Source organism: Panulirus ornatus, chromosome 19, assembly GCF_036320965.1.
Source record: "Panulirus ornatus isolate Po-2019 chromosome 19, ASM3632096v1, whole genome shotgun sequence".
Lineage (NCBI taxonomy): Eukaryota > Metazoa > Arthropoda > Malacostraca > Decapoda > Palinuridae > Panulirus > Panulirus ornatus.
This window is the reverse complement of record NC_092242.1, coordinates 29,465,996-29,484,098: the sequence shown is the minus strand read 5'-3', so window position 1 is coordinate 29,484,098 and position 18,103 is coordinate 29,465,996.

The following is an 18,103-nucleotide window of genomic DNA, read 5'->3' as shown; positions in this document are numbered from 1 at the left end:
TATGTACATGTGTATTTATGTGTATGTCTGTGTGTGTATATATACGTATACGTTGAGATGTATAGGTATATATATTTGCGTTTGTGGACGTGTATGTGTATACATGTGTATGTGGGTGGGTTGGGACATTCTTTCGTCTGTTTCCTTGCGCTACCTCGCTAACGCGGGAGACTGCGAGAAAGCAAAATGATAATGTATATATATTTTCTTTTTTTTCTTTTAAACTATTTGCCATTTCCCGCATTAGCGAGGTAGCGTTAAGAACAGACTACTGGGCCTTTTTTGGAATATCCTCACCTGGCCCCCTCTGTTCCTTCTTTTGGAAAATTAAAAAAAAGAAACGAGAGGGGGAGGATTATATATATATATATATATATATATATATATATATATATATATATATATATATATATATATATATATATATATATATATATATATATATATATATATATATTTCTTCTTTTTCTTTCAAACTATTCGCCATTTCCCGCATTAGCGAGGTAGCGTTAAGAACAGAGGACTGGGCCTTTGAGGGAATATCCTCACCTGGCCCAATTCTCTGTTCCTTCTTTTGGAAAATTAAAAAAAACGAGAGGGGAGGATTTCCAGCCCCCCGCTCCCTCCCCTTTTAGTCGCCTTCTACGACACGCAGGGAATACGTGGGAAGTATTCTTTCTCCCCTATCCCCAGGGATAATGTATATATATATATATATATATATATATATATATATATATATATATATATATATATATATATATATATATATTATTCATTTATTTATTTTTATTTATTTATTTATATATCACCCTCCTGCGCACAACTCTATCCATAGCCCACGCCTCGCAACCATACAACATTGTTGGAACCACTATTCCTTCAAAAATACCCACTTCCACACATTCTTCAAGGCTCCCAGGATTTTCACCCCCTCCCCCACCCTATGATTCACTTCCGCTTCCATGGTTCCATCCGCTGCCAAATCCACTTCCAGATATCTAAAACACTTCACTTCCTCCAGTTTTTCTCCATTCAAACTTCCCTCCCAATTGACTTGACCCTCAACCCTACTGTACCTAATAACCTTGCTCTTATTCACATTTACTCTTAACTTTCTTCTTCCACACACTTTACCAAACTCAGTCACCAGCTTCTGCAGTTTCTCACATGAATCAGCCACCAGCGCTGTATTATCAGCGAACAACAACTGACTCACTTCCCAAGCTCTCTCATCCCCAACAGACTTCATACTTGCCCCTCTTTCCAAAACACTTGCATTCACCTACCTAACAACCCCATCCATAAACAAATTAAACAACCATGGAGACATCACACACCCCTGCCGTAAACCTACATTCACTGAGAACCAATCACTTTCCTCTCTTCCTACACGTACACATGCCTTACATCCTCGATAAAAACTTTTCACTGCTTCTAACAACTTGCCTCCCACACCATATATTCTTAATACCTTCCACAGAGCATCTCTATCAACTCTATCATATGCTTTCTCTTGATCGATAAATGCTACATACAAATCCATTTGCTTTTCCAAGTATTTCTCACATACATTCTTGAAAGCAAACATCTGATCGACACATCCTCTACCACTTCTGAAACCACACTGCTCTTCCTCAATCTGATGCTCTGTACATGCCTTCACCCTCTCAATGAATACCCTTCCATATAATTTACCAGGAATACTCAACAAACTTATACCTCTGTAATTTGAACACTCACTCTTATCCCCTTTGCCTTTGTACAATGGCACTATGTAAGCATTCCGCCAATCCTCAGGCACCTCACCATGAATCATACATACATTAAATAACCTTACCAATCAGTCAACAATACAGTCACCCCCTTTTTCAATAAATTCCACTGCAATACCATCCAAACCCGCTGCCTTGCCGGCTTTCATCTTTCGCAAAGCTTTTACTACCTCTTCCCTGTTTACCAAATCATTTTCCCTAACCCTTTCACCTTGCACACCACCTCGACCAAAACACCCTCTGTCTGCCACCCTATCATCAAACACATTCAACAAACCTTCAAAATATTCACTCCTTCTCCATCTCACATTACCACTACTTGTTATCACCTCCCCATTATCCCCCTTCACTGATGTTCCCATTTGTTTCCTTGTCTTACGCACTTTATTTACCTCCTTCCAAAACATCTTTTTATTCTCCCTAAAATTTAATGATACTCTCTCACCCCCAACTTTGCCCTCTTTTTCACCTCTTGCACCTTTCTCTTGACCTCCTGCCTCTTTCTTTTATTTCTCCCAGTCATTTGCATTATTTTCCTGCAAAAATCGTCCAAATGCCTCTCTCTTCTCTTTCACTAATAATCTTACTACTTCATCCCGCCACTCACTACCCTTTCTAATCTGCCCACCTCCCACGCTTCTCATGCCACAAGCATCTTTTGCGCAAGCCATCACTGCTTCCTTAAATACATCCCATTCCTCCCCCACTCCCCTTACCTCCTTTGTTCTCACCTTTTTCCATTCTGTATTCAGTCTCTCCTGGTACTTCCTCACACAAGTCTCCTTCCCAAGCTCACTTACTCTCATCACTCTTTTTACCCCAACATTCTTTCTTTTCTTTTGAAAACCTTGCTGTCTCCCGCGTTTGCGAGGTAGCGCAAGGAAACAGACGAAAGAAATGGCCCAACCCACCCCCATACACAATGTATATACATACACGTCCACACACGCAAATATACATACCTATACATCTCAATGTACACATATATATACACACACACAGACACATACATATATATACCCATGCACTCAATTCACACTGTCTGCCTTTATTCATTCCCATCGCCACCTCGCCACACATGGAATACCATCCCCCTCCCCCCTCATGTGTGCGAGTTAGCACTAGGAAAAGACAACAAAGGCCCCATTCGTTCACACTCAGTCTCTAGCTGTCATGCAATAATGCCCGAAACCACAGCTCCCTTTCCACATCCAGGCCCCACAGAACTTTCCATGGTTTACCCCAGACGCTTCACATGCCCTGATTCAATCCACTGACAGCACGTCAACCCCGGTATACCACATCGATCCAATTCACTCTATTCCTTGCCCGCCTTTCACCCTCCTGCATGTTCAGGCCCCGATCACACAAAATCTTTTTCACTCCATCTTTCCACCTCCAATTTGGTCTCCCACTTATCCTCGTTCTCTCCACCTCCGACATATAAATCCTCTATGTCAATCTTTCCTCACTCATTCTCTCCATGTGCCCAAACCATTTTAAAACACCCTCTTCTGCTCTCTCAACCACGCTCTTTTTATTTCCACACATCTCTCTTACCCTTACATTACTTGCTCGATCAAACCACCTCACACCACACATTGTCCTCAAACATCTCATTTCCAGCACATCCACCCTCCTGCGCACAACTCTATCCATAGCCCACGCCTCGCAACCATACAACATTGTTGGAACCACTATTCCTTCAAACATACCCATTTTTGCTTTCCGAGATAATGTTCTCGACTTCCACACATTCTTTAAGGCTCCCACGATTTTCGCCCCCTCCCCCACCCTATGATTCACTTCTGCTTCCATGGTTCCATCCGCTGCCAGATCCACTCCCAGATATCTAAAACACTTTACTTCCTCCAGTTTTTCTCCATTCAAACTTACCTCCCAATTGACTTGACCCTCAACCCTACTGTACCTAATAATCTTGCTCTTATTCACATTTACTCTTAACTTTCTTCTTTCACACACTTTACCAAACTCCTAGGACGCCATTTGGTAAACATATGATTGTTCAAAACATGTTTTGGACAATCACATGTTTACCAAATGGCGTCCTAGCTTCGCCTCTTCGATGTATATGAACTGAATGTTATATTTCTCTCTTGTGTCTCCCCTGATGATGTGATTATTACACGAAAGTGCACTTGGGAACTTTTCGTGTTTCATTTTCCCCGTGGACTCATAGGAATATATATATATATATAGATAGATAGATAGATAGATAGATATTTCATTTATATTCTCCATTTCCCGCATTAGAGAGGTAGCGTTATGAACAGAGGACTGAGCCTTAGAGGAAATATCCTCACTTGGCCCCTTCTTTGTTCCTTCTTTAGGCAGGAAATCTAAAAATTGAGAGGGGGGGGGGGTGATTTCCAGCCCCAACTCCGCTCCCTCTCATTTTAGTCGCCTTATACGTCACACAGGGAATATTTGGGAAGTATTCTTTCTCCTATATTCCCAGGGATAATATATATATATATATATATATATATATATATATATATATATATATATATATATATATATATATATATATGTTCATATATATATCATTTCTTGATCATACTTGATTGGCGTTTCGTGCGTCAGCAAGGTATTGGCAGAAAACATACGAAGAAAAACCCATCCACTCATACGCACTCATATACGCCCATACACATACATATGCACATATACATATCCATATCAACATATACACATATACATACACACACAGACATATACATATATACACATGTACATATTCAAACTCTCTTGCCTTCATCCATTCTTGGCCCCACCCAGCCCCACGGTAATGAGCATCGTCACCCGCTGCATCAGCGAGGTAGCGCAAGGAAAAACAGACAAAAAAGGCCACATTCATTCACTAAGTCTTTAGCTGTCATGTGTAATGCACCGAAACGTAAAATTCATATCAACATCCAGGCCCCACGGACCTTTCCATGGTTTCCCCCAGACTTTTCACATGCCATAGTTCAATCCATTGACAGCACATCAACCCCGGTATACCACATACTTCCAATTCACTCTATTCCTTGAACGCCTCTCACCTTCCTGCATGTTCAGGCCCTGATCGCTCAAAATCTTTTTCACTCCATCCGTTCCACCTCCAATTTGGTCTCCCGCTTCTTGTTCCCTCCACCTTTGACACACATCCTCTTTATGAACATTTACTCATCATCTCCATATATCCAAACCATTTCAACACACCCTCTTCTGCTCTCTCAACCACACTCTTTTTATTACCACACATCTCTCTTACCCTTTCATTACTTACCCGATCAAGCCACCTCACACCACATATTTTTTTCAAATATTTCATTTCCAACACATCAACCCTCCTCCGCACAACCCTATCTATAGCCTATGCCTCGCAACAATATATGATATTGTTGGAACTACTATTCCTTCAAACATATCCATTTTTGCACTCCGAGATAACGTTCTTTCATTCCACACATTCTTTCTTGCTCCCAGAACCTTCGCCCCCTCCCCCACCCTATTACTCACTTCCACTCCCGTGGTTCCATTCGCTGCTAACTCACATCCCAACTAACTTGCTCTCAACTCTGCGGAATCTGATATCGTTGCTCCTATTCAAATTTACTCTAAGTTTCTCTTTTCACACACTTTTCGAAGCTCATTCACCAACTTCTGCCGTTTCTCACTCCAGTCAGCCAGCAGTGCTGTATCATCAGCGAACAAGAACTGACTCACTTCCCAGGCCTTCTAATCCCCAACAGACTGCATAATCGCCGCCCCCCTCCAAAACTCTTGCATTTACCTCCCTAACCACCTCATCCATAAACAAATTAAACAACCATGGGGACATCTCACACCCTTGCCGCAGACCGACACTCGCTGAGAGCCAACCATTGTCCTCTCTTCCTACTCGTACACATGCTTTGTACCCTTGATAAAAACTTCTCACTGCTTTTAGCAGCTAACCTCCAACACCGTATTCCCTTAAGACTTTCCACAAAGCATCTCTATCAACCCTCGTATATTCTTTCTCCAGATTCATAAATGCCACATACAAATCCATTTGTTTCTTTAAGTATTTCTCAAACACAATTCTTCAAAGCAAACACCTGATCCACACATCCTCTACCACTTCTGAAACCACACTGCTCCTCCTCAGTCTAATGCTATATACATGTCTTCACCATCTCAATCAGTACCCTACCATACAGTTTTTCCGGAATACTCAACAAACTTATGCCTTTTTAGTTTGAACACTTACCTTTACCCCCTTTGCCCTTGTACACTGGCACAATATATGCATTACGGAAATCCTCAGGCACTTCACCATGATCCATACATACATTTGATATCCTTACCAACCAATAAACAGCACATTCATCCCCTTTCTTAATAAGTTTAAATGCAATACCATCCAAACCCGCCGCCTTGCCCGATTTCATCTTCTGCAAGGCTTTCACCACCTCTTCTCTTTTCACCATACCCCTCTCCCTGACTCGCACGCCACCCCGACCAAAACACCCTACATCTGCCACTCTGCCTTCAACAAATTATCAAAATATTCACTTCATCTCCTCCTCACTTCATCACTACCTGTTATCACTTAACCCCTTGCCCCCTTCACCAATGTTCCCATTTGCTATGTCTTACGCACGTTATTTACCTCCTTCCAATGCTTCTATCTATTCTCCCTAAATTTTAAAGATACTCTCTCACCTCAACTCTCATTTGCCTTCTTTTTCAACCCTTACATCTTCCTCTTGACCTCCTGTTGCTTTATTTTATAATTCTCCCAGTCATTTGCACTCCTTCCTTGTAAGTATCGTCCAAACGCCTCTCGTTTCTCTTTCACTAACAACTTTACTTCTTCATCCCTCTGCTCTCTACTCTTTCTATTCTGGCCACCTCTCACCTTTCTCATGCCACATTCATGTTTTGCACGTGCCATCGCTGCATCCCTAAATACATCCCATTCCTCTCCCAGTCTTCTCATGTCATTTGCTCTCACCTTTTCCTATTCTACAATCAATCTCTCCTGGTTCTTCCTCACTCAAGTCTCCTTTCTAATCTCACTTACTCTAACAACTCTCTTCTCCCAACATTTTCTCTTCTTTTTTGAAAACCTCTACAAATCTTCACTTTCGTCTCCACATGATAGTGATCAGACGTCTCACCAGTTGCCCTTCTCAGCACATTTACATCCATGAAAACAAAAGTGAGTCACAGGGTGTGGCAGGACGCGAAGGCTCTAGGAGCAATGAAGAATGTGTGGAAGGAGAGAATGTTATTTCAGAGAGCAAAAATGGGTATGTTTGAATGAATAGTAGTTCAACAACATCATATGGTTGGGAGACTTGGGCTATAGAAAGGGTTGTACGGAGGAGGGTGGATGTGTTGGAAATGAAATGCTTGAGGACAATATGTGATGTGAGGTGGTTTGATCGAGTGAGTAATGAAAGGGTAAGAGATATGTGTAGAAATAAAAAGAGTATGGTTGAGAGAGAAAAAGAGGGTGTGTTGAAACGGTTTTGACATGGGGAGAGAATGAGTGAGGAAAGGTTGACACAGTGGATGTATGTGTCAAAGGTGGAAGGAGCAAGGAGAAGCAGGTGACCAAATTGGAGGTGGAAGGATGGAGTGAAAAAGATTTTGAACGATTGGGCCCTGATCATACAGGAGGGCGAGAGGCGTGCAAGGATGTGGTATACCGGGGTTGACGTCCTGTCAATGAACTAAACCAGGGCATGTGAAACGTCTTGGATAAACCATGGAAAGGTCTGCGGGGCCTGAATGTGGATAGGGACCTATGGTTTCGGTGCATTACACATGACAACTAGAGACTGAATGTTAACGAATGTGGCCTTTCTTGTCTGTTTTCCTGGCGCTACCTCATTGAAGCAGGGCGTAGCGATGCTGTTTCATGTGGGATGGAGTGGCGCAAGGAATGGATGAAGGCAAGTAAGTATGAATATGTTCATGTATACATATATAAATATCATTTTATCATTTTTTTATCTTGCTTTGTCGCTGTCTCCCGCGTTAGCGAGGTAGCTCAAGGAAACAGACGAAAGAATGGCCCAACCCACCCACATACACATGTAAATACATACACGTCCACACACGCAAATATACATACCTATACATCTCAATGTATACATAGATATACACACACAGACATATACATATATACACATGTACATAATTCATACTGTCTGCCTTTATTCATTCCCATCGCCACCTCGCCACTCATGGAATAACAACCCCCTTCCCTATCATGTGTGCGAGGTAGCGCTAGGAAAAGACAACAAAGGCCCCATTCGTTCACACTCAGTCTCTAGCTGTCATGTAATAATGCACCGAAACCACAGCTCCCTTACCACATCCAGGCCCCACAAAACTTTCCATGGTTTACCACAGACGCTTCGTATGCCCTGGTTCAATCCATTGACAGCACGTCGACCCCGGTATACCACATCGTTCCAATTCACTGTACTCCTTGCACGCCTTTCACCCTCCTGCATGTTCAGGCCCCGATCACTCAAAATCTTTTTCACTCCATCTTTCCACCTCCAGTTTGGTCTCCCACTTCTCGTTCCCTCTACCTCTGACACATATATCCTCTTTGTCAATCTTTCCTCACTCATTCTCTGCATGTGACCAAACCATTTCAAAACACCCTCTTCTGCTCTCTCAACCACACTCTTTTTATTACCACACATCTCTCTTACCCTATTATTACTTACTCGATCAAACCACCTCACACCACATATTGTCCTCAAACATCTCATTTCCAGCACATCCACCCTCCTTCGCACAACTCTATCCATAGCCCGCGCCTCGCAACCATACAACAATGTTGAAACAACTATTCCTTCAAACATACCCATTTTTGCTTTCCAAGATAACGTTCTCGACTTCCACACATTTTTCAACGCTCCCAGAACTTTCGCCCCTTCCCAACCTTATTATTCACTTCTGCTTCCATGGTTCCACCCGCTGCCAAATCCACTCCCAAATATCTAAGACACTTCACTTCCTCCAGTTTTTCTCCATTAAAACTTACCTCCCAACTGACTTGTCCCTCAACCCTACTGTACCTAATAACCTTGCTCTTATTCACATTTACTGTTAACTTTCTTCTTTCACACACTTTACCAAACTCAGTCACCAGCTTCTGCAGTTTCTCACCCGAATCATCCACCAGCGCTGTATCATCAGCGAAGAACAACTGACTCACTTCCCAAGCTCTCTCATCCACAACAGACTGCATACGTGCCCCTCTTTCCAAAACTCTTGCATTCACCTCCCTAACAACCCCATCCATAAAGAAATTTAGCAACCATGGAGACATCACGCACCCCTGCAGCAAACCAACATTCACTGAGAACCAATCACCTTCCCCTCTTCCTACACGTACCCATGCCTTACATCCTCGATAAAAACTTTTCACTGCTTCCAACAACTCGCCTCCCACACCATATATTCTTAACACCTTCCACAGAGCATCTCTATCAACTCTATCATATGCCCTGGCCAGATCCATAAATGCTATATACAAATCCATTTGCTTTTCTAAGTATTTCTAATATACCTTCTTCAAAGCAAACACCTGATCCACACATCTTCTACCACTTCTGAAACCTCATTGCTCTTCCCCATCTGATGCTCTGTACATGCCTTCAACCTCTCAATCAATACCCTCCCATATAATTTCCCGGGAATACTCAACAAACTTATACCTCTGTAATTTGAGCACTCACTTTTATCCCCTTTGCCTTTGAACAGTGGCACTATGCAAGCATTCCTCCAATCCTCAGGCACCTCACCATGAGTCATACATACATTAAATAACCTTACCAACCAGTCAACAATACAGTCACCCCCTTTTTTAATAAATTCCAGTGCAATACCAACCAAACCCGCTGCCTTGCCGGCTTTCATCTTCCTCAAAGCTTTTACTACGTCTTCTCTATTTATCAAATCATTCTCCCTGACCCTCTCACTTTGCACACCACCTCGACCAAAGCACCCTATGTCTGCCACTCTATCATCAAACACTTTCAGCAAACCTTCAAAATACTCACTCCATCTCCTTCTCACATCACCACTACTTGTTATCACCTCCCCATTTGTCCCCTTCACTGATGTTCCCATTTGTTCCCTTGTCTTACGCACTTTAATTGTCTCCTTCCAAAACATCTTTTTATTCTCCTTAAAATTTAATGATACACTCTCTCACCCCAACTCTCATTTGCCCTCTTTTTCGCCTCTTGCATCTTTCTCTTGACCTCCTGCCTCTTTCTTTTAATACATCTCCCAGTCATTTGCATTATTACCCTGCAAAAATCGTCCAAATGCTTCTCTCTTCTCTCTCACTAATAATTCTACCTCTTCATCCCACCAATCACTACCCTTTCTAATCTGCCCACCTCCCAAGCTTCTCATGCCACAAGCATCTTTTGCATAAGCCACCACTGCATCCCTAAATACATCCCATTCCTCCCCCACTCCCCTTACATCCTTTGTTCTCACCTTTTTTCCATTCTGTACTCAGTCTTTCATGGTATTTCCTCACACAAGTCTCCTTCCTAAGCTCACTTACTCTCAGCACTCTCTTCACCCCAACATTCTCTCTTCTTTTCTGAAAACCTTTACAAATCTTCACCTTCGCCTCCACAAGATAATGATCAGACATCCCTCCAGTTACACCTCTCAGCATATTAACATCCAAGTCTCTCTTTCGCGCGCCTATCAATTAACACGTAATCCAATAATGCTCTCTGGCCATCTCTCCTACTTACATACGTATACTTATGTATATCTCTCTTTTTAAACCAGGTATTCCGAATCACCAGCCCTTTTTCAGCACATAAATCTACAAGCTCTTCACCATTTCCATTTACAACACTGAACACCCCATGTACACCAATTATTCCCTCAACTGCCACATTACTCACCTTTGCATTCAAATCACCCATCACTATAACCCGGTCTCGTGTATCAAAACTACTAACACACACACTCAGCTGCTCCCAAAACACTTGCCTCTCATGATCTTTCTTCTCATGCCCAGGTGCATATGCGCCGATAAACACCCATCTCTCTCCATCCACTCTCAGTTTTACCCATATCAATCTAGAATTTACTTTCTTGCACTCTATCACATACTCCCACCACCCCTGTTTCAGGAGTAGTGCTACTCCTTCCCTTGCTCTTGTCCTCTCACTAACCCCTGACTTTACTCCAAAAATCATTCCCAAACCACTCTTCCCCTTTACCCTTGAGCTTCGTTTCACTCAGAGCCAAAACATCCAGGTTCCTTTCCTCAAACATACTACCTATCTCTCCTTTTTTCTCATCTTGGTTACATCCACACACATTTAGACCCCCCAATCTGAGCCTTCGAGGAGGATGAACACTTCTTTTTCTGTTTCTCCATTGAAAGGTTAAAATGCAATGAAGGGAGCGTTTCTAGTCCCCAGCTCCCGTCCTCTTTAGTCGCCTTCTACGACACGTGAGGAATGTGTAGGAAGTATTCTTTCTCCCCTATCCCCGGGTATAGGGGAGAAATATATATATATATATATATATATATATATATACATATATATATATATATATATATATATATATATATATATATATATATATATATATATATATATATATATATATATATATATATATATATATATATATATATGGTAAATTATATGGGAGGGTATTGATTGAGAGGGTGAAGGCATGTGCAGAGCATCAGATTGAGGAAGAGCAGTGTGGTTTCAGAAGTGGTAGAGGATGTGTGGATCAGGTGTTTGCTTTGAAGAATGTATGTGAGAAATACTTAGAAAAGCAAATGGATTTTTATGTAGCATTTATGGATCTGGAGAAGGCATATGATAGAGTTGATAGAGATGCTCTGTGGAAGGTATTAAGAATATATGGTGTGGGAGGCAAGTTGTTAGAAGCAGTGAACAGTTTTTATCGAGGATGTAAGGCATGTGTACGTGTAGGAAGAGAGGAAAGTGATCGGTTCTCAGTGAATGTAGGTTTGCGGTAGGGGTGTGTGATGTCTCCATGGTTGTTTAATTTGTTTATGGACGGGGTTGTTAGGGAGGTGAATGCAAGAGTTTTGGAAAGAGGGGCAAGTATGAAGTCTGTTAGGGATGAGAGAGCTTGGGAAGTGAGTCAGTTGTTGTTCGCTGATGATACAGCGCTGGTGGCTGATTCATGTGAGAAACTGCAGAAGCTGGTGACTGAGTTTGGTAAAGTGTGTGAAAGAAGAAAGTTAAGAGTAAATGTGAATAAGAGCAAGGTTATCGGGTACAGTAGGGTTGAGGGTCAAGTCAAATGGGAGGTAAGTTTGAATGGAGAAAAACTGGAGGAAGTAAAGTGTTTTAGATATGTGGGAGTGGATCTGGCAGCGGATGGAACCATGGAAGCGGAAGTGGATCATAGGGTGGGGGAGGGGGCGAAAATTCTTGGAGCCTTAAAGAATGTGTGGAAGTCGAGAACATTATCTCGGAAAGCAAAAATGGGTATGTTTGAAGGAATAGTGGTTCCAACAATGTTGTATGGTTGCGAGGGGTGGGCTATGGATAGAGTTGTGCGCAGGAGGATGGATGTGCTGGAAATGAGATGTTTGAGGACAATGTGTGGTGAGGTGGTTTGATCGAGTAAGTAACGTAAGGGTAAGAGAGATGTGTGGAAATAAAAAGAGCGTGGTTGAGAGAGCAGAAGAGGGTGTTTTGAAATGGTTTGGGCACATGGAGAGAATGAGTGAGGAAAGATTGACCAAGAGGATATATGTGTCGGAGGTGGAGGGAACGAGAAGTGGGAGACCAAATTGCAGGTGGAAAGATGGAGTGAAAAAGATTTTGTGTGATCGGGGCCTGAATATGCAGGAGGGTGAAAGGAGGGCAAGGAATAGAGTGAATTGGATCGATGTGGTATACCGGGGTTGACGTGCTGTCAGTGGATTGAATCAGGGTATGTGAAGCGTCTGGGGTAAACCATGGAAAGCTGTGTAGGTATGTATATTTGCGTGTGTGGACGTATGTATGTACATGTGTATGGGGGTGGGTTGGGCCATATCTTTCGTCTGTTTCCTTGCGCTACCTCGCAAACGCGGGAGACAGCGACAAAGCAAAAAAAAAAAAAAAAGAAAAAAAAAAAAATATATATATATATATATATATATATATATATATATATATATATATGAGAGAGAGAGAGAGAGAGAGAGAGAGAGAGAGAGAGAGAGAGAGAGAGAGAGAGAGAGAGAGAGATAGCTACTGTGGATTCATCTCACCGTTTATCATGTCCAGAGACATCAATTTCCTCTCACTGACACTAGAGAGTTTGCTTACAATTCTGATACTTTGTATAGATATTATTGTCACTAAGTTACTGTCGCGTCGTGCTCGATTACTTCTTGTGTTGTGTGTATTACCTTGTGGTGCAGTCACTTATCATGACTAACATATTTTTACGGGAGTCATGTGTAGTTGCCATTGGCATATCCAAAGCTTTTGATGAGTTGTGATATCCGGGTCTACCCTCTAAGTTTCCCTCCTTTGCCTTCCCTCCATCACTTTTCTTTATATCTACCTTCTGCTCTGGCCGATCTATCAATGTGGTTGTGGATGGATCAGCCTTTCACCTTTACTCCATTAACGGCAGCGTCCCTCAAGGTTATGTCTTATCCCCTACACCTTTGCTTCATTTTTACAACGATTTCCTGTCCTTCACAAAAGATAAATGCACTCATACGCTGACGACATTACTACATTCATCCACATCTTTCAATTCTGCTTCTTCCTCTCGCACTCGATCTGCATCTCGTCTTGACACAACTTCCTCAATAAACTCAGACTTGGACAGGACATCTCAGTGGGATAGACGAAATCTAGTTAAGTTTAATGCCTCCAAGATCTAGTTTTTACCCAACTCTCTATCGAAAACTCGCTCTTGTGTCTCTCCTTTGACGGTTCTGTATTTCCACCTCTTGTTTCAATGAACATACTTGGTATTATTGTAACATCCACTCCTTTCTTGGAAATCCCACATTATGGGAATAGCTAAGTCTGCCTCTGTGAAAATGAGTTTCCTGTTTAGATGTCGAAACTTCTTTTCTTCTGAACAGTTGCACCATTTATACAAAGGGTTGGCTCTAGCTCTGCATTCTTACTTGACGGAGTTGAGACGAAAGCGGTTTGACCAATGAACTGTCCTAGACTAATTTCAGACTTGACTCTCTTTCCCTCCTCCGCAATGTTGGTTCACTTTCTTCTATAAGAATTACTTTGGTTTTTGCTCCCGAGAGCTGGCTGCTTGTGTGCCCCCACCGCTAGCTAGACCACGCAGTACTCGGCAAACTGCTGCGTCACATGATTACTGTGTGGCCATAGTCAACTCAAGAGTGGGCCGTTTTGATAACTGCTTCTTTCCCTACACGTCGAAACTTTGGAACTCTCTAAATTCACATGTCTTTCCCAATAACTCTGACCTGGCACATTTCAAAAGACAGGTCTTTCACTCCCTGCAAAATTTGTAAATACTTTCCCTTGTCTTTTTCATAAGCATCTCGATATTTCAGTTAAGATCTGGCCTTGATGTGGACTTTTGTTCCTGACTGGAGCCTTCAACATAAAAACAAGGTAGCAAAAAAAATCACCATTAGAATACTTCTGCCTGGGCTGCCCCTCTCCCGCAGCTTTTGGAGTTAAGGTGTCGTAAATCTTCCCTGCCGACTCTAAGGATAGCTTAAGTAAACCACACAATAAGTCATAAATCACCTCTCTATATACAGGATCTCGATTACACTGTGATGTCTTTACAGCATACTATTATACCAAGAAATGTAATCAGAAACCTTCTATAATCGTATCGTGGAATCGTTATTTTTATGACTGAGGATAAAATTTTAAGATGGACGGGATCTCTGCAGATAGTCTCATCTTCTTGTGGATTGTGGTCATAAAGAGGATGAAGAGATCCTTACTTGGCTGCCAGGTCAGTTTGGGAGGAGCTTCCAGCTTGGTTCTTAGCTCTCGCTTATTCCTGTGTTACGCTGTTATGGTATTACAGAGGTGAGTATGTCCTAATGTGTAATTATCTATTTTAATTACTTATAATATCTGTACTGTATCCCGCCTCAACAGGTAAGGTGCCTAACCAAACCCCAACTCCTAGCGAGGGATCTGGTGAGTCCCACCCGCATGGCAAGGGCCTGAGTGACCATAAGATCCAGGGCCGGATGAAGAAACTAAAATCTCCGTTCAAGGAAACTCTCTATGAAAAGAATAAAAGCATTCTAAGAGGATGTCACAGTCATTAAGGCAATTAAGTCCAATTGCTGTTACGTTCTTGATAAAGTGAATGATGGGATCAAAGTCTTAGGCGGTTGTACCACGGACAGTCAATAGTACGGCTCTTGAACGAGAGTATAAGATCTTCTCTTGGAATATCTTTAATCTTATAATAAGGATTAACAACGTAACTTACTATGCCCAACATAATTCACCCGACATAATCTGCTTTTAGGAACCATCTCCCTAACGCGCCATCCCTAAACTTACAATATATTAGAATTCATTTGTTTCAAGAACACCAAAGGAAATGGTTATGTGGCCCATGTCCACAATAGCATCCCTCATGATCTCATTCATGAACCTGACTCCCCTGATGACCTTTATCAACTTTTCAGAGTTATCATGAACAGTGGTCATCTTATACATTTGTAATACTTGTATTAGATCAGATTAACTTGACTGTTCACAACTTCCCGCACCCAGATATAACGAACTCATCTGTATAGAGAGCCTCCAACTCTCGCCACCCTGCCCTTAGGGACACCACAACCAGTCAGAGTGTGGCCCACACCCTGTCATTCATCAGTGATCACTGCCTCATCCACTATCCAACATCTGAACCTGCATTTACCCTCTTAAGTTCTCTTGGCAGTTTATCATCCTCCGGCGACATCTTTAACAACAGTTCAAGCGGTTTGTCAAGTGTCTCTGTACATGTGGTGAAAATTCATCTTGACAATGAATCTCATACGAGTCAAGGAGATTTTGTAGTCTTTTAATGTCTGTCTTACATATATATTTTCCTTCTAAATCCTCCTCCTCCTTCTATCTCAGTGGTGCTATAATGCTATAGTCTTTTCCTGCGGAAACACCTTTTGTTCATCATTCAGATCCTTGCATATGTTTATATATATTCCTCTAAAACTCAGAATCCCTCACCCTAATTAGCTGATCTTTAACTGGCAATTTACTAGATAAATTTTACAGAAAGGTTACTGATTATTCTCCTGCCTTGTCCACAGTATCTTTTCGAAGTTTCTCTCTTCCCCTCTTCTGTTCCTGCTGTACTCAGTCCTTATATTCTTATACATTCCATATGCTGGTTGGCTGCAGTGATTCATTTATTGTTTCCATAATGCGTCCATAAGGTTCTCTTCCTGTTTTTCTTCACGGCAGCAGAACTGAAGATGAAGTTCATCTGGACCTTGGCGGGGAGATAACAGTGGCCTTGGTGCTCTGTTCTGTTGTGTGTGTGTGTGTGTGTGTGTGTGTGTGTGTGTGTGTGTGTGTGTGTGTGTGTAATTACCTAATCTTTTTCATGTTAGCTGAGACGGGACGGTCATCTGAGGCCCTAATCAAGGTCATCTCATTAACGTTACACACACACACACACACACACACACACACACACATATATATATATATATATATATATATATATATATATATATATATATATATATATATATATATATATATATATATATATATATATATTGTTCATTCTACTTAATCGCTGTTTCCCGCGTCAGTGGGGTGGCGCCAGGAAACAGACGAAGAACAGCCAATCCGCTCATGTACACATATATACACATAAGCACCCATGCATGTACATATACATACACATACATATGCATGCCAACATATACACGTATACATGTACATAAACAGACATATACATATATATACACATGTACATATCCATACTTGCTTGCTGGACCAAGTACCCATTTTATCGATCAGTCCTTGGCTTGATTGTGGACCAACTTACCGAAACCAGAATTCGAAACTATGCACTCAACCCTGGCCTGCCCGTGAATGCGTCACGCCAGGTACTGTGCTGTACGGAGAAGGACTTTCACACTGGTGGGGAACCATCTGTTGAACGTTTTTATTATCGTACTACCTTTCCAGCTTCTGTATGCTATCTACATTTACAACCATCATAATTAATTTTGTTCCCTCAACCCACTGCTGTCGTACTATAAAAGTACTTCTTTATATCTTTTCTAACTTAACTAGAGCTTAAAAGTTATGACCAGGTAAATTCTGACTTTTCTGTCCTCCACAAAGGGGGAAGTGAACGCCTCTAGCCTTTACCTGCAACTTGGCTGTCTTAATTCCAACACCGTCTTTGTTGCTTCCTCGGAATCTTCTCTACTAGTGCTCTGTGCTTCTCATCTAAGAACGGTGGCCAAACTTGAGATTCATATTCTGGATTTGTCCTAATGTGATGCTAACAGCTTACTGAATGTTTCCTGATCCTCACAGTAGCCAACAGACTGTTTATATCCACTATTTTCCTAGGGAGGAACTCTGTTGAGACGATGTTGACTCCCAAGTTTCTCTCACACCAGATACCCTTAGCTTATTTCCTGATAGATAATGTTCATACTGAGGTCTTCTTTCACTGTGCTCCATCCTCATTACTTTGCATCTGCTTGGGCGGAATTTCGTCACTCTCGAAACAGAACAAAGTTGGAGTTTGTCTAAGTCTCCTTGTAAGTTGATGCAATCATGATCTTGGCATCATCAGCAAATATGATCAGGTCGAGAAATTCAGTGCTTTTGGCAGGTCATTCACTCAGGTTAACAAGAGAAATGGTTCTGGAACAGATCCCTGCAGCACTCCACTGATGGCTTTAATCCATACCGATAAGGCTCCTCTGACGTGCGTCCTTTCTTCCTTTCTATGAAGAATGTCTATTCGTCGCATGAGTCTCCCCCACCTCCTTATTCCTGTCTGGAGATCCAGCTCCATTACCAAGCTTTTTTGTGGCACAGTTTCAGATGTTTTTTGGCCTTCCATGTACAGACTATGCACCCAGTCCCCTCTTTTGTCTTAAAAAGAGCTCATTCTTTCGTAGATATCTTAGTGGTTCGCTACACATGACATTATTTCCCTGAAACCGTGTTGTCTTCCACTTAGGTGGTTTCTCCACTACAAAATGTCACTCATATGATTTCTGATTATGTTTTCCAGTTCCTTACAGACCACACTCGTCAAGCAGCGTT